The sequence below is a fragment of the Nuphar pumila genome, chromosome 6 (assembly GCF_984573655.1).
Source record: "Nuphar pumila chromosome 6, dmNupPumi1.hap1.1, whole genome shotgun sequence".
NCBI classification, from domain to species: domain Eukaryota; kingdom Viridiplantae; phylum Streptophyta; class Magnoliopsida; order Nymphaeales; family Nymphaeaceae; genus Nuphar; species Nuphar pumila.
Genome location: NC_143254.1, coordinates 121565634 through 121590363, shown reverse-complemented (window position 1 = coordinate 121590363; position 24730 = coordinate 121565634). Strand labels below are relative to the sequence as shown.

At 41.7% G+C, this 24730-nt stretch overlaps 1 protein-coding gene across 1 annotated transcript in view; it reads left to right on the top strand.

The window, feature by feature from the left end:
* Positions 1-24730, top strand: part of LOC149835980 (uncharacterized) — a 157152-nt gene that overhangs the window by 123724 nt on the left and 8698 nt on the right. The gene's annotated exons all lie outside the window — the stretch shown is intronic.

Here is a 24730-nt window from a genome sequence, read left to right as displayed (position 1 = left end):
CATGTATATCAGCAATATGCATCGTATCACTTCACATGGTAAAACAAAACACAAGATCATTCATTCCTTAATAAGGTTCCATGAACCATGAACATATTATCGCATACTTCCAACATTTCTTATCACATGGCATATCAATCACATCACAAAGAAACATATAATACACATCATGTTATTGCCACAAGGAACATTGCAATCCTCAAATAGGACCTCAAAGAATGCGTAAACTACACATGAGAACACGCAGATATGACAATCCAGCTGATTCTATAGGCGAAGAGTAACTAACTCTATTCGACAACCAAACAAAACAACTGAATAAGACAATCACTCATAATAATGCTCGCAATACATATAATTACCATCAAATGACTAAGTCCATCAACAAGTAATTAAATTAATCATAAGGCATAAACCATTGCATCGCAAGCTATTCATAAGCTATACATGCTAAGCAATCATATGGCAGTAGTTATATCACAATATGTAAGCAACTTATAATACAAGCGGCCACATCAATCCTAGTTGCTACCAGTTCGTAGATTACGAGCTGTATGCAATCACATCAATCATAAGAGACGCAAGCCAACAAGTGATACATTACAATAAGCACCAAGCAGTTCGACCAAGGGGTAAAACAAGCAATTAACCAGTATGAACAGACTTTATGTTTCGATATTACTGGCCTGCGGGTACGCGCAGGCAAAACGTAGAAACAACTGAGACTAGTTCGGGTGTCTGTTGTTATATGTATTTTCAATAACCCGAATAGCTAGTTGAGTCGGCTCCTAGAGGAATGGCTTTAGTCGAGAGAGGATTCCCTAAAGGCAGGTAAGCAGTGCCACAGATGCATCCAACTTCTGCAAAAGTGTTGAGCTAACTATTGTAGCCCCTTTCCCCTAACTCCAATGACTAGGGAGGCCGGATCATTGCCCGTGGGGTGGTTGTTAACAACCTGTCCATTGGAGTTTTGTACCGCTCTGTCCTCTCCCTTGACAGACAACAAGAAGCGAATGGGTGCGTTAGGGGTTGCTTAACCAACGGCCCATTCTATGCTGTGGTCTTTAAACCACTCGAGCATCTTGTCTGTGAAGGCGAATAGTACCATTTTATGTGATTACAACATTGTGCATTTAGCACTGTTCGAGGTCACACGACCGTCTCATCCGATCATCGCAGTACTAGCGTGTAGTGCACGACTACAAGTACTCTAAGATGAAAGGGGTATAGATTCTCAATAAAAGCCTCATCAGAAGTATTTCACAAAGATGTAATGCTTCTCAAACTATACTTTGACATTCTTTATCTTTTGAAACAGCCAGCAACTTGTGCCAACATTTGGCATGCGATTTTCTAGAATTTCATTCGCTATCGGGTTATCTACATGATTCGATACCGGCTTCGATAGACGGGATACGGGTTTCTCAACAGAACCCCTGCTAAGAAGTTCGCTCGAACCCCAATTCAGGATCACCCGAGATATGCCGAATAGACGAACAAAACTAGCCAATCACATCCTCCCAAATGCTTTGATTTGGGCAGTCTTTGATGCTTTTGCGCAGCTCCTTAAATCTCAAGTCTACTATGCAGGAACTGCGTACACGAAGAGCCAGGATCCTTACGAGGTATCCCTCTCCTTAGACGAGGATGTATCGCTAGCTCCCGACTGAACTCTTGTCGCAAGAGGGAGAGTGGTAGATGTCTCTTGCATCCTCCACGAGAATGCCTCAAAAGCGTATGCAATGAGCGAAAACCTGAGCGTCATCTGCAATAGCAAGGCAGCGCAAGGGCACGATGCCCCTACCTCTGCTTCCTTCACGTCAGGACAACGGCAGTATCTCTGACCTTCTATTTTTGGTGTTAGCTTGCTAAGATCGTCACTTTTGCAACTCGTACGACGGATCCCGCTCGCGATCCGCGACCCGAGCCGTCAATCGATTACACTCGTGGTGTAAAACCCGAGATTTCTTATTTGAAAATATCTCAAATTTTTCAAGTTGGGCCTAGATCCACATTACGGATCCAGGACCCATAAAGGGGGGGGGTAATTAGGATTTATTCATTTGAAACCTTGATTTAATGATAATAATGAATAAATAAAATTTTTAAATTTAAAAAAAAATCTAATTTAATTCGAGGATCCACAGTGGATCCATTTGGATCCACTTGTGGATCCATATCGATTGGGGCCGGGTTACGGGTCTCGGGTCCGGACCCGAGCCGCGCCCCTGTGTAACAGCCCTTTTAAAGAAAGGGGCAACCCGATAAGGGTTGCCCGATAGGTTTGTTACAGAAAAGGAAAGGGGGGCAGGAGGGGGTTACGCAATGCGTAACCAACTCCTCCCATCTCGGCATGGAGAGGGCCGATAAAAGGAGTGGAGAGGGGGGGGGGTTTCCCTCTTCACTCGGGCACTCTCTCCTCCCCCATCTCCTTTCCCCCGTCTCTCTCTCTCTGTCAGTGTGTATCGGAGAGGAGGAGTTCGCCGGCGAGCTGCGGCAACAAGCAGCCATCAGCGACTGCAGCGAGTACCCCCTGTCGCGACAGCAACAAGGAGTGTCAGTCGCGGCCCTACCTTCGCGTCCCCAGCCTTCGATCGCCGGGAAACCCATCGGAATCAGGTACGGTTCTTCTTCGAACCTGGGTGAGGAATCGAACAGGGGTTCGATTCCATACGATGATTTGGGGGTTTTCTTGATAAACCCTAAATACCCAAATCAATTGATTTGGGGCTTTTCTTAATGTGCCCTAAATCTTGAAATAGGAAAACAGTAATCGTATAGGCTTATGAAAAAAAAAATATATATGTGTTGCAGGCCTCTAGTGCGTTGGTAGGAGGCGTCAGGCCCAGTCGACCCAGTCGGCTGGGTGCTGTGTTAGCAGGGCCCCAGCCGACCCCGTCGACTGGGTGCTTTACATCTTGTGGGCCGGGCCATAGCAGGCCCAGCCGACCCAGTCAGCTGGGTGCTGGCCTGTAACTCGTATGTTTCAAATATATATATATATATATATATATATATATATATATATATATATATATATATATATATATATATGTATGCTGTGCATTTTCTGCTATGCCATGATATTATTCGATATGTCTGCCTATTTTCTATGGATATTCATCTGATTTACTGAACTCCAAGCATGATCAAAGATTTGTTAAGGTGTTGTTTTCCACATGGAAATGCACATGAACTGAATCTGCGTAAAATATTGTAAAAGAGAAGTGGCCTCAACAAGTTGAATTGTTGTAAAATCAAGTGTCTTTATGAATTAATTTTTGGGAGGTTTAATGCATGCTCACTAACCCCTTTCAGAATATATAAACCAATTGCTCCGTTAGGATGATAAACATGTACATGTTTGCTTCAACGAGTTGAATTATTATAGATCCAAGTGTCATTCATGAGTTAATTTTGGAGTTTGATTTCGTGATTATTAACCCATTTATGTTGTGTAGGTTGATTTCTTCCTTATGATTACAAACAATTATACGTAATGGCAGCATAAGATAGATCATTCATAATGATGTACATTGTTTGGTTGTTGTTTTGTTGTCCTAACATGATATGAAACCATACATACTATACATTGAAGATGTTCAGAATTTTTAAGTATTTAGTTTGGCAGAATATAAAGCTTTATTATTCAATTGTAACCTGTTTCAACTGCAACCGTTTATTGTCGATATTTCTAAACATGTTACATAAATTGTATTTCCAATGTAACGTACATTTATGGTAGCTTGTACTGTATTCTTTTGATTATTCTGATATTCTTGTACTTGGTTGCTGAACATGTGAATACTTATCTCATGCATATGTGGGATTCGAGATTTGCAGGCTCTAGTAGGGCTGTAGAGTTCGTTTTCTGTAATACGTCACTACCCGTTTGGGTGGATATGTTCATTGCTCAATCATGTTAACTGAATCCTGCATATAATGCTGAAATAGAACCAAGAATGGGGTGAATGAACTGGGCATCAGTGTTGTGTTGTAGAATTAGTAACATGAGAAATATTTGATGACTATACTAGGATGTTGCTTGTATTTGGGGTCACATTTAGTTACATGTATACTTGATTTATATGTGAAAAGGTACATGTACACTCACACACTTAAAGAAACTATGGATTGGTTAAGACCCCTATGTGACGTAGGTAACCCACACATTGAAAATGCATATGAATAAATTATAACGTGCATATGTTTGGGGTTATATTGGCATGAATATATATGCTTTTGGCATTTTGGCCTAGTGTTGTAAATTTATCACTAATTTGGTTTTATTACGTGATGCACCGATGGCCAAATTGGACCATCACCGGCCTGGAGAGCCGTGAGTTTGGTTTTCTTTTATATATGTTTTTTTTAAAAGCATCACTTAAACCGCATAAGATGGTTTGGCACTTTACTACACTGTTCTTTGTGTTTACACGGGCTGGAGTCCCGAATGGGTCCCTGCAAGGGAGGATGCGGGGTTTTCACTTTACTTTTGCATATAGTGTTGCAAACTTAAGAATGAACTTTAAATAAAAATAAAGAATAAGAACAATGTAATATACATTCTAGGATATCTCATCTGGAGTATGAGAATCTTGGATATCCGGTCTTGGGAAGACTGTGAGGATACAAAAACTCCGTGTGCGTTGTTGCCCTTGAACCCGATATTGAGGTTCTTCTCCTGGCCACGGTTTTAGGGAGAACCCGCCACTTTACTCGGGAGTGGTGTGTTAGTCACAGCTGTGAGTTTATGGTACCAAGGAAGTGGCACTTGTGGGCGTGGGGTGTCCCTTGTGTCCCCGACATTAGATGTGGATGTCTAATGTTCCGATGGATGGTGTTGTTTCCTGATATCGGTCGAGGGCTAAGTTGGAACCCAGTAATAAAATATAAATTGTGTGTTAAGCTACCCTGGGAACCTACTTGACCTCGGGGTTTGTACCCGTTTGGTGTATCCGCGGGCCACGGTAATTAAAAAGAGGAACTTAAAGATGTGTGCATCTAATAGGGCATGCATATGGAAAGATTGAACTTAAGTGAAAGATAACAGAAGAAATCATGCATTGCACATAATCACGCATTTTTCTGTTATGCATTAGATCATGCATGTTTGAATCATTCTTGATATCATGACAACATTTGGTGGTAGCATACGCTTTACTTCGTGAAATCATGCTGAAAGGTTGGTTATTTAGTTGTTGATATATAACACTGTTTACTGTTATTGATTGGTGAGTAAATGAAATCATTGGTAGTTATGGAAACTTAGATGTTGAAAATTTTATATCTGCACTCACTCAAATCACTGCATGAAATCTTATCCATTTCTTTCTCTCATCTGGTTTCTTTAGAAGTAGCTGTGCTCAGAATTTCGGTTCTGACACCCTACTTTGTTGGTTTTTCACAGGAAATGGTGAACAGTGAAGTTGGACATGCATCTGGGGATGGATGAGTTATACTTGGACTTGTCAGCTTCAGTAGAGGATATTGTGGCTCTTTCTTTTGTCATTCTGTTCTTTTAAATTCTGCAATTGTTACTTTACTTTCAGTTGAAGAAAACCTTGTCTTTGAAATTTTATTACTCATTAATAAAAGAGTTTTAGTTGGTTGATATGGATGATAATTGCAACTTCGTTTGTGGTGGATGGGCTATCCAATGGAAAGTGGAACTGTGAGGACCCCAGATCTCTGGGAAGGTTTCTGCAACTCTTTAGAAAAAAAAAAATTCCGCATTTTTAAAAGGGTCTGGATTGGGGTCGTTACAGGTTTGGTATCAGAGCCCACCACAAAGACTTGCAATTTTGATCATCTTTTGAGTATTAAAATTTTTTACTTTGCTTTATGAGCCCTGTCCTGAAGCGTCGACAAGTGTGACTCGTCCTCCAGAGCAGTCTTCTTCACTGGTAAGGTTATTTAATACTTTTACTTAAAGTATGTGAACTTTGTATGATTGATTGCAATTATAGTTTAATATCCTATTGGTATGTATTTAATAAGTTTTGGTATGATTTCGTGAACAATTATTGGTCGTAATCAACCCTAAAGGGGTAGTGTCCATAATAGTCTAATTTGAAAAGGTGGTGCATTATAGATGTCGCACTATACCCGTAGAGGCGCTTCGTCTTCTACTGCTGCTCCCACGAACTGGCAGGAGGAAAGAGATTTCATGATGGAGACCATCCATACCCTAACAGAGACTATGGCGGCACAAACTGCACAAACGGCCCAAGCAGCACAGGCAGCTGCACAGGCAGCCGTGCAGGCAGCGACTCGTGACCCTCCGGTCAACATCGTTCCCAACGCAGGTGGCGTTTCGTTCGAGAGGTTTCTGAAGTTGGACCCGCCTTCCTTTTCAGGAAAGGCAGACCCGGAGGCTGCCGAGAGATGGGTCGAGGAGATTGAGCGGGTGTTTGACGTCTTACTTGTCCCTGAGAAGAGAAAGACACCCTTTGGCACGTACCGCTTAAAGGGCGATGCCATGAACTGGTGGGTCACCCTGCGAAGGGTGAAATTTGCTGATTGGGATGAGATTCCTTGGGAGACGTTCAGGGAGGAGTTTCTGGACGCCTACTTTCCCCCTTACGCCGAGGAGCAGATGCAACAAAGGTTCCTCGATCTGACTCAGGGGACCATGAGTCTAGTGGAATACACTACTAAGTTCCGGAGTCTTGAGAAGTATAGCCCAAACCTCTTCAAGAATGAGAAGGCACGTGCGGCTAGATTCGTGCGTGGACTGAAAGACGGGTTAAGGACTCGTGTGCTCGGGGGTCGTCCTTCTACCCTGGCCGAGGCGATCGAGTCGGCCACCGTACTGACCGAGGATTGGGAACGATCCAAAGGTGGTTTTCAGAAGAAGGGTGGCAGCGGAGGAGGTTCTTTAGGCGGGACCAGGAAGAATCCTCCAGCAGGAGGGGGAGTGCAGAACGGGAAGAAGCAGCGGACCTGGGACGGGCGACAGCAGGGCGCGCAACAGGGCCGACCTCAGCCGCGGAGACAACAGGGGAAGGCCCAACCGGCATGTCGCAGATGTGGCAAGAATCATCCATTAGGTTTTTGCCCATCGTTTAAGGGGGTATGCTACCAGTGCCAACAGCCAGGGCACATTGCCCCCTTCTGTCCGAACAAGCCTGCGGTTCCGGGTGGACAGCCGCAACAACCACAGCAGCAGAGGCCTCAACAGCAGCAGGGTCAGCGCAAGACCAATGGACGGGTCTACGCAGCGACAGCAACCTCCCAGGATGATCTGATCGAAGGTATATTCTTAGTCGCCGAACACTTTGCACATGTTATGTTTGATTCGGGTGCAACACACAACTTTATTTCCTCTTCGTTTGCAAAGTTGCTTGATTTGGTTCCATCTAGCCTCGAAAGGGCTCTTGATGTGATGTCACCTATGGGTGCATCCTCTTCCTGCGGGAAGTATTTTCCGTCCATAGGCGTGGTGATAGAAGGCCATGAGTTGTCGGCCGATTTGGTCATTTTGGATATGACATTCTATGATGTCATCTTGGGCATGGACTGGTTGTCCAAGCATAATGCGACCCTCCAGTGTCGAGGCAGGAAGGTAATCTTGGAGCACCCCAAGTTATCGGCATTGTTGTGCCATTCGACGAGACCAACCGATGGGGTGAAGATCGTGTCAGCTTTGAAGGTCTCCAAGTACCACAAGAAGGGTTGCATGGTATTCTTGGCCAGTGTTTCTGCTCAAGACAGTCAGGCGCCGTCATTGGAGCAGTTAGACGTTGTCCGCGAATTCCCGGATGTTTTTCCTGAGGAATTGCCGGGTTTGCCTCCGCATCGAGAAATTGAGTTCTCGATCGAGCTAGTGCCTGGTACAGCACCAGTTTCACGCGCTCCGTATCGCATGGCACCTGCTGAGTTAGGGGAACTGAAAAAGCAGTTGCAGGAGCTTCTTGACAAAGGATTTATTAGACCGAGTGTATCCCCTTGGGGTGCCCCGGTCCTCTTTGTTAAGAAGAAGGATGGTTCAATGCGACTTTGTATTGACTACCGCATGTTGAATCAAGTGACGGTGAAGAACAAATACCCTTTGCCTAGGATCGATGATTTGTTTGATCAGTTGAGAAGGGCCAAGGTGTTCTCGAAAATCGATCTTCGTTCAGGATATCATCAGCTGAGGATTAAAACCGAAGATATTCCTAAGACAGCGTTCAGGTCCAGATATGGGCATTATGAATTTCTAGTGATGTCATTTGGACTTACAAATGCCCCTGCGGCATTTATGGATCTGATGAACCGGGTTTTCAGGTTGTGGCTGGATTCTTTTGTCATCGTGTTCATAGATGACATTCTGATATATTCGGAGAGTGTGGAAGATCACCGAGAGCATTTGCGACTCGTGCTGCAGACACTGAGAGAACATCAGCTTTATGCTAAATTCTCAAAGTGTGAGTTTTGGATCGATAGGGTGATGTTTCTTGGTCACGTGATATCCGAGAGAGGTGTAGAGGTTGATCCAGCAAAGGTGAAAGCCGTTTTGTCATGGGAACAACCGAAGACGGTGACAGACATTAAGAGTTTCTTGGGATTGGCGGGTTATTATCGTCGATTCATTCAAGATTTCTCGCGTATAGCGGCTCTGATGACTCGGTTGTTGCAGAAAGGAGTGAAGTTCGAATGGTCCTCTCGCTGCGAAGACAGTTTCCAAGAGTTAAAAAAAGAGGTTGACCACAGCGCCGGTGTTGACATTGCCTTCCGGGGCGGGTGGTTTTGTGGTATATAGTGATGCGTCAGGGACCGGACTGGGTTGTGTCCTTATGCAACATGGAAATGTCATAGCATACGCTTCCCGACAGCTAAAGGTGCATGAGAAGAATTATCCCACACGACTTGGAGTTAGCGGCAGTAGTGTACGCGCTGAAGATTTGGCGCCACTACCTTTATGGAGAAACGTTTGAGGTCATGTCTGACCACAAGAGCCTCAAGTATATCTTCACCCAGAGGGACCTGAATTTGAGGCAACGTAGGTGGTTGGAATTCCTAAAGGATTACGACTTCTCCATCGCTTACCATCCGAGTAAGGCGAATGTGGTGGCTGATGCGCTTAATAGAAAGGCGTCAATCACAGCAGCTAGCTTAATTGGACGCAGTTGGAATCTAGTCGAGGAGTTCGTACAATGGCAACCTTTTTCTGACGACTCCGAACGCATCCTTTGTGCCGGGATGCAGGCCCGACCAGAGATCATAGATCGAATTGAGGAACTCCAATCAGAAGATCCGGACTTTGAAAAGTTGTGCGAAAGTGCTCAGAAGCCAGAAGCGCAGTTTCGCCGGGAGGATGGCGGAACCATTATGTTCGGGGACCGATGGTGGGTTCCAAAAGCGTTACGGGAAGAGCTGATGAGTGAAGCTCACAAGTCAAAGTATTCCGTTCACCCTGGTTCCACCAAGATGTTCAAAGATCTTCAGAGGACGTACTGGTGGAATGGGATGAAACGGGACATCGCGGAGTTCGTATCTCGGTGTCTTACTTGCCAACAAGTGAAGATTGAACACCAGAGACCGGGTGGACTTTTGCAGCCTCTTGAGATTCCAGAATGGAAGTGGGATGATATCTCAATGGACTTCATCGTAGGGCTGCCTAAGACCCGACGACAACGAGATGCCATATGGGTGATTATGGATCGGTTGACAAAGAGTGCTCATTTTCTTCCGATCAGGATCAGTCAAAGCTTGGAGAGTTTGGCCGATCTCTACGTAGAAGAGATTGTTAGGCTTCACGGAGTGCCTCGTTCGATAGTGTCAGATCGGGATCCGAGGTTCACATCTCGATTTTGGCGCCAGCTTCAGAAAGCCCTTGGCACTACCTTGAAGTTTAGTACTGCTTTCCATCCGCAGACAGACGGGCAGTCAGAGCGAACGATTCAGACGCTCGAGGACATGTTGAGAGCGTGCGCTTTGGATTGGGCCGGTGATTGGGACAAACATGTGAAGCTTGCAGAGTTTTCTTATAACAATAGCTTTCATGCTAGTATTGGTATGGCCCCGTATGAAGCACTGTATGGCCGACCGTGTAGATCTCCGGTTTGTTGGGATGAGGTTGGAGTAAGAGCAGTAGAGTCTCCAGAGATCGTCCAGCACTATGCGGATCAGGTACGTTTAATTCGACAAAGGTTGATTGCAGCTCAATGTAGGCAAAAGTGTTATGCCGATCAGCGGCGTAGAGAGCTCAGTTTTGAGGTAGGCGATCACGTGTTTGTTCGAATCTCGCCTACGAAAAGTATCTTCCGGTTCGGGAAGAAAGGCAAGTTGAGTCCTAGGTATGTTGGACCCTTCGAAGTCCTTGGACGTGTCGGAGAGACTGCGTATCGAGTAGCCCTTCCTCCTCAGTTCTCGCAGATTCACGATGTTTTTCATGTCTCGATGTTGAGAAAGTACGTGCCTGACCCCTCACACGTAATTCACTATGAGGCGATCGAGGTACAACCTGACTTAACAACGGACGAGAAGCCGATAGAGATTGTGGAACGCCAGGAAAGGGTACTGCGCAGTAGGACGATTCCATTTGTAAATGTGCGTTGGCAGCATCATGGGCTAGATGAATGCACTTGGGAGCCTGAGGCGGATATGCGTCAACACTATCCTCTTTTATTTGGTACGTGCTAATTTCGCGGACGAAATTCTTTTAAGGGGGTAGAGATGTAAAACCCGAGATTTCTTATTTGAAAATATCTCAAATTTTTCAAGTTGGGCCTAGATCCACATTACGGATCCAGGACCCATAAAGGGGGGGGGGGGGGTAATTAGGATTTATTCATTTGAAACCTTGATTTAATGATAATAATGAATAAATAAAATTTTTAAATTTAAAAAAAAAAATCTAATTTAATTCGAGGATCCACTTGTGGATCCATATCGATTGGGGTCGGGTTACGGGTCTCGGGTCTGGACCCGAGCCGCGCCCCTGTGTAACAGCCCTTTTAAAGAAAGGGGCAACCCGATAAGGGTTGCCCGATAGGTTTGTTACAGAAAAGGAAAGGGGGGCAAGAGGGGGTTACGCAATGCGTAACCAACTCCTCCCATCTCGGCATGGAGAGGGCCGATAAAAGGAGTGGAGAGGGGGGGGTTTTCCCTCTTCACTCGGGCACTCTCTCCTCCCCCATCTCCTTTCCCCCGTCTCTCTCTCTCTGTCAGTGTGTATCAGAGAGGAGGAGTTCGCCGGCGAGCTGCGGCAACAAGCAGCCATCAGCGACTGCAGCGAGTACCCCCTGTCGCGACAGCAACAAGGAGTGTCAGTCGCGGCCCTACCTTCGCGTCCCCAGCCTTCGATCGCCGGGAAACCCATCGGAATCAGGTACGGTTCTTCTTCGAACCTGGGTGAGGAATCGAATAGGGGTTCGATTCCATACGATGATTTGGGGGTTTTCTTGATAAACCCTAAATACCCAAATCAATTGATTTGGGGCTTTTCTTAATGTGCCCTAAATCTTGAAATAGGAAAACAGTAATCGTATAGGCTTATGAAAAAAAAAATATGTGTTGCAGGCCTCTAGTGCGTTGGTAGGAGGCGTCAGGCCCAGTCGACCCAGTCGGCTGGGTGCTGTGTTAGCAGGGCCCCAGCCGACCCCGTCGACTGGGTGCTTTACATCTTGTGGGCCGGGCCATAGCAGGCCCAGCCGACCCAGTCAGCTGGGTGCTGGCCTGTAACTCGTATGTTTCAAAAAAAAATATATATATATATGTATGCTGTGCATTTTCTGCTATGCCATGATATTATTCGATATGTCTGCCTATTTTCTATGGATATTCATCTGATTTACTGAACTCCAAGCATGATCAAAGATTTGTTAAGGTGTTGTTTTCCACATGGAAATGCACATGAACTGAATCTGCGTAAAATATTGTAAAAGAGAAGTGGCCTCAACAAGTTGAATTGTTGTAAAATCAAGTGTCTTTATGAATTAATTTTTGGGAGGTTTAATGCATGCTCACTAACCCCTTTCAGAATATATAAACCAATTGCTCCGTTAGGATGATAAACATGTACATGTTTGCTTCAACGAGTTGAATTATTATAGATCCAAGTGTCATTCATGAGTTAATTTTGGAGTTTGATTTCGTGATTATTAACCCATTTATGTTGTGTAGGTTGATTTCTTCCTTATGATTACAAACAATTATACGTAATGGCAGCATAAGATAGATCATTCATAATGATGTACATTGTTTGGTTGTTGTTTTGTTGTCCTAACATGATATGAAACCATACATACTATACATTGAAGATGTTCAGAATTTTTAAGTATTTAGTTTGGCCGAATATAAAGCTTTATTATTCAATTGTAACCTGTTTCAACTGCAACCGTTTATTGTCGATATTTCTAAACATGTTACATAAATTGTATTTCCAATGTAACGTACATTTATGGTAGCTTGTACTGTATTCTTTTGATTATTCTGATATTCTTGTACTTGGTTGCTGAACATGTGAAGACTTATCTCATGCACATGTGGGATTCGAGATTTGCAGGCTCTAGTAGGGCTGTAGAGTTCGTTTTCTGTAATACGTCACTACCCGTTTGGGTGGATATGTTCACTGCTCAATCATGTTAACTGAATCCTGCATATAATGCTGAAATAGAACCAAGAATGGGGTGAATGAACTGGGCATCAGTGTTGTGTTGTAGAATTAGTAACATGAGAAATATTTGATGACTATACTAGGATGTTGCTTGTATTTGGGGTCACATTTAGTTACATGTATACTTGATTTATATGTGAAAAGGTACATGTACACTCACACACTTAAAGAAACTATGGATTGGTTAAGACCCCTATGTGACGTAGGTAACCCACACATTGAAAATGCATATGAATAAATTATAACGTGCATATGTTTGGGGTTATATTGGCATGAATATATATGCTTTTGGCATTTTGGCCTAGTGTTGTAAATTTATCACTAATTTGGTTTTATTACGTGATGCACCGATGGCCAAATTGGACCATCACCGGCCTGGAGAGCCGTGAGTTTGGTTTTCTTTTATATATGTTTTTTTTTAAAAGCATCACTTAAACCACATAAGATGGTTTGACACTTTACTACATTGTTCTTTGTGTTTACACGGGCTGGAGTCCCGAATGGGTCCCTGCAAGGGAGGATGCGGGGTTTTCACTTTACTTTTGCATATAGTGTTGCAAACTTAAGAATGAACTTTAAATAAAAATAAAGAATAAGAACAATGTAATATACATTCTAGGATATCTCATCTGGAGTATGAGAATCTTGGATATCCGGTCTTGGGAAGACTGTGAGGATACAAAAACTCCGTGTGCGTTGTTGCCCTTGAACCCGATATTGAGGTTCTTCTCCTGGCCACGGTTTTAGGGAGAACCCGCCACTTTACTCGGGAGTGGTGTGTTAGTCACAGCTGTGAGTTTATGGTACCAAGGAAGTGGCACTTGTGGGCGTGGGGTGTCCCTTGTGTCCCCGACATTAGATGTGGATGTCTAATGTTCCGATGGATGGTGTTGTTTCCTGATATCGGTCGAGGGCTAAGTTGGAACCCAGTAATAAAATATAAATTGTGTGTTAAGCTACCCTGGGAACCTACTTGACCTCGGGGTTTGTACCCGTTTGGTGTATCCGCGGGCCACGGTAATTAAAAAGAGGAACTTAAAGATGTGTGCATCTAATAGGGCATGCATATGGAAAGATGGAACTTAAGTGAAAGATAACAGAAGAAATCATGCATTGCACATAATCACGCATTTTTCTGTTATGCATTAGATCATGCATGTTTGAATCATTCTTGATATCATGACAACATTTGGTGGTAGCATACGCTTTACTTCGTGAAATCATGCTGAAAGGTTGGTTATTTAGTTGTTGATATATAACACTGTTTACTGTTATTGATTGGTGAGTAAATGAAATCATTGGTAGTTATGGAAACTTAGATGTTGAAAATTTTATATCTGCACTCACTCAAATCACTGCATGAAATCTTATCCATGTTCTTTCTCTCATCTGGTTTCTTTAGAAGTAGCTGTGCTCAGAATTTCGGTTCTGACACCCTACTTTGTTGGTTTTTCACAGGAAATGGTGAACAGTGAAGTTGGACATGTATCTGGGGATGGATGAGTTATACTTGGACTTGTCAGCTTCAGTAGAGGATATTGTGGCTCTTTCTTTTGTCATTCAGTTCTTTTAAATTCTGCCATTGTTACTTTACTTTCAGTTGAAGAAAACCTTGTCTTTGAAATTTTATTACTCATTAATAAAAGAGTTTTAGTTGGTTGATATGGATGATAATTGCAACTTCGTTTGTGGTGGATGGGCTATCCAATGGAAAGTGGAACTGTGAGGACCCCAGATCTCTGGGAAGGTTTCTGCAACTCTTTAGAAAAAAAAAAAATTCCGCATTTTTAAAAGGGTTTGGATTGGGGTCATTACACGTGGACGCCAGCAAGCTTGCAACTCTCCAAGGTAGGGGAAGATTGCACGAAAGACTTGGACAATTGAATTAAGTTCAATTAACTAAAAACGACCATTAAATAAATATCTATATTTATACGAGTATGCACTTAACTCAAGGACGCGGTTTCGCGATCCTTGTCCTTTACTTTCTGTCAGTCTTTACTTGCCGTCGCGCATTACGCAAAGGTTTTGCGTTGCACTCCTGCTTACAGTCTTTACTTGCCGTCGTGCATTGCGTCGAGGCCTTGCGTTGCACTCCTACTTATAGTCTTTACTTTGCCATCGCGCATTGCGTCGAGTCCTTGCGTTGCACTCCTACTTATAGTCTTTACTTTGCCGTCGCGCATTGCGCAAAGGTCTTGCATTGCACTCCTGCTTACAATCTTTACTTTGTCGTCGCGCATTGCGTAAAGGTTTTGTGTTGCACTTCTCCTTACAGTCTTTACTTTGTCGTCGCGCATTGCACAAAGGTTTTGCATTGCACTCCTGCTTACAGTCTTTACTTTACCGTCGCGCTTTGCGCCCAGGCTCTTGCTTTTGCATGCTATCAGCGCAAGAAGCAGGGACAGGGGCTGCGAGCCCCTGCTGACCTGCTGTCGGCAATCTACGAGGAGGCAAGGGGTTGCACCCCTACCTGAAGAAGGCAACAAGGAAAGTCGAGGCGTCGCCCTGCCTGCCAAATACGCAAAGAGGCAGGGGATTGGCCCCTGCCTGTCGAACAAGTAAACAAGCAGGGGGCAAAGCCCCTGCCTGACGCCCAAGAAGAGGGAGCAGGGTGGGGGCTTGGCCCCTCCCCTAAACAATGGGGGTGCAGGGAGGGGCTCGACCCCCTCCTCTGCCGTAACAAGGAGCAGGGAGGGGCTCAGCCCCTCCTGCGTACTACGAAGGCAGAGAGGTGTGATCATCGCAAAATTTTTCCTCTCGTAAGGTTCTCTCTCTTCCTTCTTTTTTTCCTTTCTAATCCCTATTTCCTCCTTTTTGAAGGGAGAAAATAAAAGACAGAAAAGAAAAGAGAAGAGAAAAGAAAAGAAAAGAAAAGAAAAGAAGATGAACTCTTTTGCGGGGTCTCACTTGACCTTAATTTTGAAAATATTTTAAGAAAATAACTCGCCTCCATTTTTGAAATATTTGCGGGAAAACTGGGAGACGGGATTCGCTCGTCGGTACGAGGTTCGACCGTTCCTGGCGCCTTTACCAGGGGTAATCGAACCAAGGGTCGAATTCATGCCTTTGCTTTGCTTTAATATTACCTAAGAATTTATCCCAAGTCTAAATGCACAAAGAATCATGCTTGTACAAATGCAAAGATGTATGCTCTTTTTTAAAATGGTTTGAAATTTTCCAAATGTTTTCGAGATGAATATGATGATAGAGTGAAGAAATGGTTTTTAACTCAGAACTCTAAGATTTTAAAGTTCTAAGTTTTTGGAATAATCAGAGTTTTGTGAAAATAATCTAGACTTTTGAAAGGAAGGATCTTGAAATTGAGATAAAAGGAGGAGAAAGGAAATTTCAAAGTCGTAAATGGACTTTGAATCAGAATAGAGATGAAATGAAATTGAATTCTAACTTTTGAAGTTTGAAATCAGAATGAAATGTGGGAAATCTAAATAGAATTGAGAAATAGAATTGATTTGAAAGTTGGAATTCAAGATGGAATCTGAATCCAAAGTCTGGATTCTAAATAGAGTTCAAAATTGAATTCAGGATTTAGAACCTGGAAATAGGAATTGAATTTGAAAATCTGAGATGAAAAATGGAATTGGATTTAAGAATTGGAATCAAGATGGAATTTGGATCTGAAATTTTGAATGGAATTGTATCCAAGATTTGGAATCCAAGATGGAATTTGGATCTGAAATTTTGAATGGAATTGGATCCAAGATTTGGAATCCAAGATGGAATTTGGATCTGAGATTTTGAATGGAATTGGATCAAAGATTTGGAATCCAAGATGGAATTTAGATCTGAAGTCTGGGATCCAAGATAGAGTTGGACTCTGGATCCTAAAATGGAATTGGATCTGAAGTCTGAGATCCAGGGTAGAATTGGGTTCTGGATCTTAAAATGGATTTGGATCTGAATCTGAGATCCAAAGTAGAATTGTGTTTTGGATCCTAAAATGGATTTGGATCTGAATTTGAGATCCAAAGTAGAATTGGGTTCTGGATCCTAAAAATGGGTTTTGGATCTGACTCTGAGATCCAAGATGGAGTTGGATTCTGGATCTTAGAATGGATTTTGGATCTGAAGTCTGAGATCCAAGACGGAATGGGATTCTGGATCCTAAATGGAGTTTTGGATCTAAAGTCTGAGATCCAAAAAGTTAAGATTTATATTTGGAAATCTGGATCCAAGTTGGGATTAGGATCTAACTTTGGATTTGGATTGAAGATCCAAATGGGACTATTGAAGATGAATTTGTTTTTTTTTTAAAACCCAGATTGAATTTAAAATTTAAGAAGAGTCAAGTTTTTGAGATTCAAAATCAATCTCAAACTTTTGATTTTGATTTTTGAAGATGAACTTGATTTCGAATGTGAAATCAGAAGATAACTCAGAAGCTTTAAATTGAACTTTGAAAAATGGAATTGAATTGAATTTGGATTTTGAAAATGAATCAAGAATTTCAAAGTTAAATTGAACTTTGAATTTGATTTCTCAGTGAAAATTTGGACTTTGAAGATGAGATAAAGTTGATGAATTTGAAAGGGAAATTGAAGAAAAGACAATCACTTGGGTTTTTGAAAAGAGAATTTTTTGGAAAATATGATGCAATTCTATCCTAAATGATGAATGAATTTGGATAATTTTGAAATTGGATTTTGAAAAGCTATTCCATTCTTTAAATGAATTAAGAATGAGGTTGAAGATATAATGTATCCCTGACTATGGTCATTGAATATATTATATAATAACCACATTTAAATTCAAGTGAAGAATAAAATACATTTTTGGTGCTTTTATAGAATTTAAAATGAAATTAACTCTCAATATACCCTTTCTATGGCCATTGGTATATATATTGAATTAATTTTAAATTAAATTCTGATAAAAGAGGAAAATATTTAAAGAAAATATGATGATTTTCGAAAAGGATCCAGTGCAGGTCCAGTGTTATTTTATAAAAGATTAAAATACTAAGTCTTGTTTACATCCTGACTATGGCCATTGATGTAAATCATTAACTTAGGATTAATTACCTCTTACGAAATGGTGCACGTGTCATTCGTGTTGCTATTTGTGAGAATTTGAGGAATAAAGTCAAAAATGCATGAAAACAAGTAATTCATGATGTTTACAATGCTCATTCATTCTACCTAAAGCAGAAAATGTAGATTCTCATTAAGATCTAAATTATTATAAGGTTTACATTTGAAAATACAAATCTCAAGTGATGATGCTCTCCTCATATTCCCTGCAAAACACTTGATTAATATAAAAAAAAATAGAAAGAAATTACATATATCACATGGATATCTAAAAAATATTCATATATCAAGACATAAATGATGGAAAAGATGAAAGGGATATATATACCTATATACATATATATAGGTATATATGTCTATATATATATATATATTGGGTATATACAATAGGGACATGTGATGAGGGACAGATCATATCCAAGTTACTGCAAGCAGCCCTTTTAGCAGTGAAGACCGTTTGTGATGGGAAAAGATGAGGTGCTGTGTAAAAAAAAATGAGGTATGGTGTGGCAAGCACATGCACAGTTGATGTATAGGCTACTAAGGACATGCCGATGGTGGGTGGGTGTTGATGGTGCTGTTTGCAGGAAAACACAGCAAAAGGCAAGTGATAAATGGGGATTTGTTATGAACAGCGTACTGTTGTGGTACTTGGCATGATTATGAAAACATGATAAATCTCATCAATGGTGCTGTGAAGGTGGCTATAGGAAATTACAGCAACTGCTGTGGATATGAATGGTGGTGGCTGTATGTTGGTAGATGTAGCAGTGATGCTATGGCTGTTTGTGAGGTATTTATGGTGTTGTGCATCTGCTGTGCACAGTAGGTGATGGAGTCATAGGTATAATGAAATGGGAAATGAAGGGTAATGAGAGGGTTGCTGTGTAACAGCAGGTAAGGGAGGCATTTGCTAATGCCATATATACCAATGGATGATGTTAAACATGAAGGTATGTTGTGGTAATGATAAAGGGATATGAAGGGCAACTATTGCAGTAGTTGTAACAGTGAAGTGGATACATTAGTGCAAAGTGAAATGGAGGTGCTAGTGCATTAAAAGGATACACAGGAGTTAGATATCCACTAGTAAATGAACAATGACAACAAAATGGACTCTAGCAAGAGATCGATGTTATGATCTCTATTCATGGATTCTTCGGCCCTCCTCTGCTAGGCCATCCTGTTTGCAAGCTGAAAGAATGCTTACCAATACTGTTGGATCAAACTCGACATTCGAACTCTGCGAAAAAAGAGAGAGAGAGAGAGAGAGAGAGAGATCTAGAGCGTCCTTTTCTGGACCATGCGATACAGATCTATAACTCATTGCAGTAGTTCGCTTACAAGCACCATGTATGTCAAAAATAGTTGAGCTCAATCAACAGATAATGTGCCAACATACATAAGCAGGCACTGACAGATCATTTCGCCATATAACCTATCAACAGATTCTAGACTCTGTACATTCATTAGACAGCCTTAAATGTCCAAATAGGCTGGATCAGAGAACGTGGGGGATACTTTTAGGAGGTTGAAGCTGGATGACACTCAGACAGTCTAGTATCTTTGTTGATCCACCCATCTATACAAGGCTTCTGGAGCACCTTGAGGACAAGGCTGTAAGCTCTTCAAACAACATTCATGCGGGTGAAAGAATAAGAGGCATGGTTCTACAACCATGATCAAGGTGAATTGACAACATTTTCCAATTTTGGCATCATTTTGCACGTGTCAATTACTTGTGAGTTTCCTCCCGAGTTACATAACAATACACAAACCTTCAGGAAATATTAGCATATGACCCAGTAATCCTCTTGAAATGACTCTTTCCCCCACATTTTTAGATGAAACTAATGTTGCTGGAATCTTCAAAAGTGAACACTGGATGCTCTGAGCTAGTCATTGAGATCTTGGATTTTAGAATGGCATGTCACAATCCCACTATAAATCTCTCAGCCAGGCCAAAGTTAGGCCATAATTTTCAGTAAGAAAAAGAATGGAAGTGGCTGGAATGTTATCAGGAAGATGCTGGTGCATCAAATGGAAATGAAAGTGTGGATGCAAGTGAAGGTTGTGTCAATGGAATATGTATTATACTGAAACGTCACTGAATATTACACTAAAAAAAATGATATATACTGAGTGCTTTATGGTGACAGGGTGATGACAGAGGTGATGCTATAGGTAAATGGCATTGTACAAGGAAACGAGGGAAGATATATAATGAAATGAAACCAAGAATCTAATGATAAAACAACTCTTTAAAGGTGTTAGTAACACAAAATATGCAGAAAACACTAGTAGCATCATGGAACTTGATGAAATGTAATAAAGGGAAACATACTAAATCAAAAAGGAGGAAAAGAGAGAAAGAAAATTAAACCTGCAACAGCAAAATCAATTGGATATTCGTGAGAAGTTCTTAACATTGATATTCTGATAAAGAAAGTGTTTCACCCATACCTGTTCCTTGATGTTGAATCAATCAGAAATTTTCAACGAAGATGGGGATGAAAGCCTCAAACATTTCAGATCCCTCAACCAATCCGGGAGTTTGCAGGGTAATATTAAATCCGATGATGACATGAGGTCTGTGTGAAAGATGAAGAGGGCTAGTGGATGAATCATGGTTGAAGTCTTGTTTGTTCCTTGATTTTTGCTGTAAGGGTCTGGACCGTATTTATAAATTTTCCTATAGCCACCATAATCAGCAGAATCCTGTAAACAGCAACTTGGCGTTCGGAAACAATATCAGCAAACACAGTCTGAAGTAGTGATATCCCCACATATGCCTCAAAACCTGAGAACATGAGTTGATATATCGAGTTTTTATTAAACATCACCGATGATCATAAGACATTGAATTATATCAATATCTTGCGTCAAGACATTGGACAAGGATCAGGGGCCTGGTTGTGCCTGCCATGCCTACAGTCGCCATCCCAGAAGCATAAAACTGCAGAAGATTGGTGTTTTTGTGCCTAAGCATGGCACACATAAGTTGATCCACTTTTGCAGTCAGATGATTAGAACAACCAGATTTAGGCTAAGCCAAGTTGGCTACCCAAATGAATTAGAACTCCAGGTATATACAGACCTATCTATTTCTATGTGTGCTTGAAATAGGGACAGTAAACATACTAGGCCTTGAGGTGGTAAGATAATTTAAGAACTAAGGTTAAACCGTGATTGGCCTTCATAGCCATGATCTATCAAAACAGCTTAATAGTTTAAGTAGCAGCCAATAAACCCAACATCTAAATCTGGCAGGTAAACCAATGGATTTCTCCAATTGTTAATAAACAAAATACCTAAACCCAACAGGTGGATCAATGAATCTCAATGACAGCCAATGTACCAACCAGTGAATCAATGGATTTCACCTATTGTCAGCAAAACACATACAAAAGACATACAAAAGCCAACAAATGAATCAATGAATTCAGACAATTAATAAACCCAATACACAGAGCGGCAAATAGACCAACGGATCCTCTGAATGAGTTAATATATCAACCAGCAACACATATACAGGAGCCAATGGTCAAAAAGAAGAAGATGAAATCTGAAACTGGTTGCAAAATAGAAACAAGAACTTGAAATAACGCAAAACATAGCCTATCCAACACCATTGTTTAATTCCAATGCATAATCAAGCCAGGTTGTTGTTATCTTAACATGTTCAAAATCAACAACATACAAAGAAAAAGAATGCCCAAACGCAGAGATAAATGAAAACGTGGATGGTACGATGATACACAGGGCAAGACTCAATAAGATAAAAAAAAAGGAAAGGAATAGCCAAAATGATGCTATAGCCATAAAACTGAAGATAAAATTAGGTAAACTAAGCATGGGGAATGCCATAAACGATCATTATTGAAAAATAAGAGAAAGGAGCAAAAAGACAGAGGTAATTCCATAGATGATGCTGTAATGCAGGTAACAAAGATGAACGAGAAATATATATATATAGATGAAATGCTACTAATAAAGTGAAAGGATGCAATTAGAATACACAGATGCTGGAATAGAACTGATCTAATGCATGATGCAATGATTTTAAACAGGAATGGAGCAAGATAACACGAATGGCCTATTTTGACAAGCAAATGCCCAACGATTTCTAATGAACAAATACACAGATGTTGGATCAAATGGCAATCTAAAGCAGGATGCCAAGAGATCTGATGAGATTCAATAGACATTGTTGATATGGTTATTAAATGGCATTATAAGAAGCAAATCTCAAAGAAAAAGGAGGAATAATACATACCATAATCCATAAAAAAAATGCATCGAATCTACATGATGTACATCGAAGAATAAATTGTAAAACCAGAAGATAATGTCGGAACATAAATTGTTCCGTTTGATTTTGCACATTGGTGGTCTGACATTGCTATGAGCAAAGCAGTACCACGATGAGTGCTCTTAATGGGGCAACGAACAGAAAAAAATTAAAAAATAAAATATAAATATCAGAAGTTAGAAAGAAAAAGGGGCTTACCGTAGCCGATTGAGAAAGGGAAACCTCTTGTTTTCTTGATGGATCTTTTCGCCGATTATGTGATTTTACAGAGAATCTGGTTTTGCAGAGGAATATGGTTAGTCGTCTGATGCCCTCTGCGACCTCCTTCATCTTGATATTGCAGGGTTTTTGAAGGATGTAGGAAAAGAATGTCGCTCCATTACGGGACTCCTCCGGTTGTTGAGATGACCGATCGACTGACGTTGATGAGGAGGGCGAAACGAACAAGAGGGGAAGAAGAAAGAGGGATCGATTCTTGAAGAAGAGAGGGATGCGGGGGTGAGAAGCGGTCGTTCGTCGAAGGAGAAGAGAAGGGGGGAAGGGTGAAAACGGATGCCCTAGGGTTTCCTCGTCGTGCCCCTCTTAAGGAGGGGGGCGAAGGTTCGGGAATGGGCCGTTGGAGATCGAAGGTGGAGGATGAAGGTGGCTGATCTGAGGGTTTGAGGAGGGTTTCAGATGGATTTGTTGGAGATGGGCGGCGACGGAGGGGAGGCCGAGAGTCTGCCAGAGAGAGATAGGGTTTCGGTGGAGCAGAGAAAGGGAAAGAGTGCGGCTGAGGGTTTCGTAAAAAACAAGCTTATGCGTGAAGCTTTGGTTTTATAAAAAAAAAATCGATTTTCCAAAAAGAGGCTCCTTCAAAAGTTTTTCCTAAAAAGTGTTTTTAAAATGATTTTTTTAGCAAAAATGACTTAAAAGGTTTAAACTCATTCGTTTTTTCTCATAATTTTCCCATTTTTTTTTTGTTTTTGCGTTATCTTTCAATTTTTTTGTATTTTTAGAATAAAATCCTAAAGTTTGTTAGAAAACAAAGATTAAAACTAATTTTTTTGTGTTTTTGCAAAAAAATATTTACAAAAGGGAATTTTTCTGAGAATTTAAAAGCTATTTTGAGAAAATTTCTTCAGAAATGGGTTTGGATCCGGATTTGGAGGAAATATGGATTTAAAGTACTGGATCCAGAATTAATTTTGAATATACCAATATGGAATTTAATTCAGAAAATCTGAAGAATGACTGAAATTTAGCTTTGAAATTGCTTTGATTTTCTCAGAAAACGGGGTTAGGGGCAAAAGGGTCATTTTTACAAAATTTTGAAAAATTTGGGGTGTTCACAAGAGGGTCGAGCCCTCCCCTGCGAAGATCGAAGGCAGGGAGGGCTCGAACCCCTCCCTGCGATAAATAGAGGCAGGGAGGGTCGGACCCTCCCCTACGCATCGAGACAGGGAGGGGGTTCGACCCTCCCTGGTAAAAGAAAAGGCAAGCAGGGGGCCAAAAACCCCTGTTGGAACCTTTCTTACAGGCGGCAGGGGTTTTACCCTTGCCGACCTGTCGGCAAAGTGGTAGGGGCTTAAGCCCCTGCTGGACGGCTATCCCTTGCCGTAACGGACCGACAGGCAAGGGCTTTTGCCTCTGTCGGTCGACGAAAGGAAGAAGAAAAAGGGGAAGAGGAGGCGGCAGAGGGGTACGCACCTGGGAAGATCGCGACGACGAGGGAGTCCACGGACGGTCGATGGCGAGGCACTGATGGCTAGACGATCGTCGACGGCGATGATCGGGGGTTCACAGAGGTCGCCGATGGCTTCATTCATCGACGACTGAAAAGGGGGGGAAAAGTCGCCGGTGGCCGCTACCCTACAAACGCGAGGAGAGGGGGGTCGGGTAGAGAGGCATCGCTGGTGAGGTTGCAGAGGGGAGGCTGTTGCCGACGAGGGTGGGCTCCGGAGGTGCTGTCGCCGGTGGCTGTGCTTGCCGACGATAGTGGGTCGACGCGTGGGGAAAGAGGGTGAGTATCGGGGAGAGAGAACGAGAGAGGAAAAAGGGGGCGAAGGTTCTCTTTGAAACCCCTGCCTCACTGTCTTTAAAAGACACGGGAGGTGGTGCCTCCATTGGGTCTGGGTCGGGTCCGGATCCGACCTGAATCCATGATTATCAATTTTTTTTCTGGTTATTACAATTTTTCACTACATGAATCGATATATCACCTTAGATATAATTGTGTAAGGGTTGGTCAAAATCTCATTGACCATCCTACCGTACATCATACGCATATATTTCTCAAGCAAACAAGACATACAAGTTCAAAATAATTTATAACATTCGTATGCATTCTTCTATACAAGAATAAATGAGTCAATCATATGACAAGATAATATATATAACATTTACAGTATGCATCGAACACACGACTTATACATATCCATAGCAGTTATATGTGCACCATGTATCAAATTCATACAAACACATAAAGCAACATAGTATGCGCAAACCAAAGTATGATGACACACATTGCGTACATATTATACATTCATAAGTGCACGGGCATTCAAACCCACACACAGGTGTACTTGCAGCAAACACACTCCATATTCCGCTAACTACAATCATGACAAGAATGATCTCCGAACTACAATCACAAAAGTCCTAGATATTCACAACTAAGTGTAGTGTGTGAGCATAACTTGTATTTGCAATTCATTTAGATATTCAGTACAACATCATGCTTACATTATTAGTGCCTAAACATGTTCTCTATAAGTTCAGTTA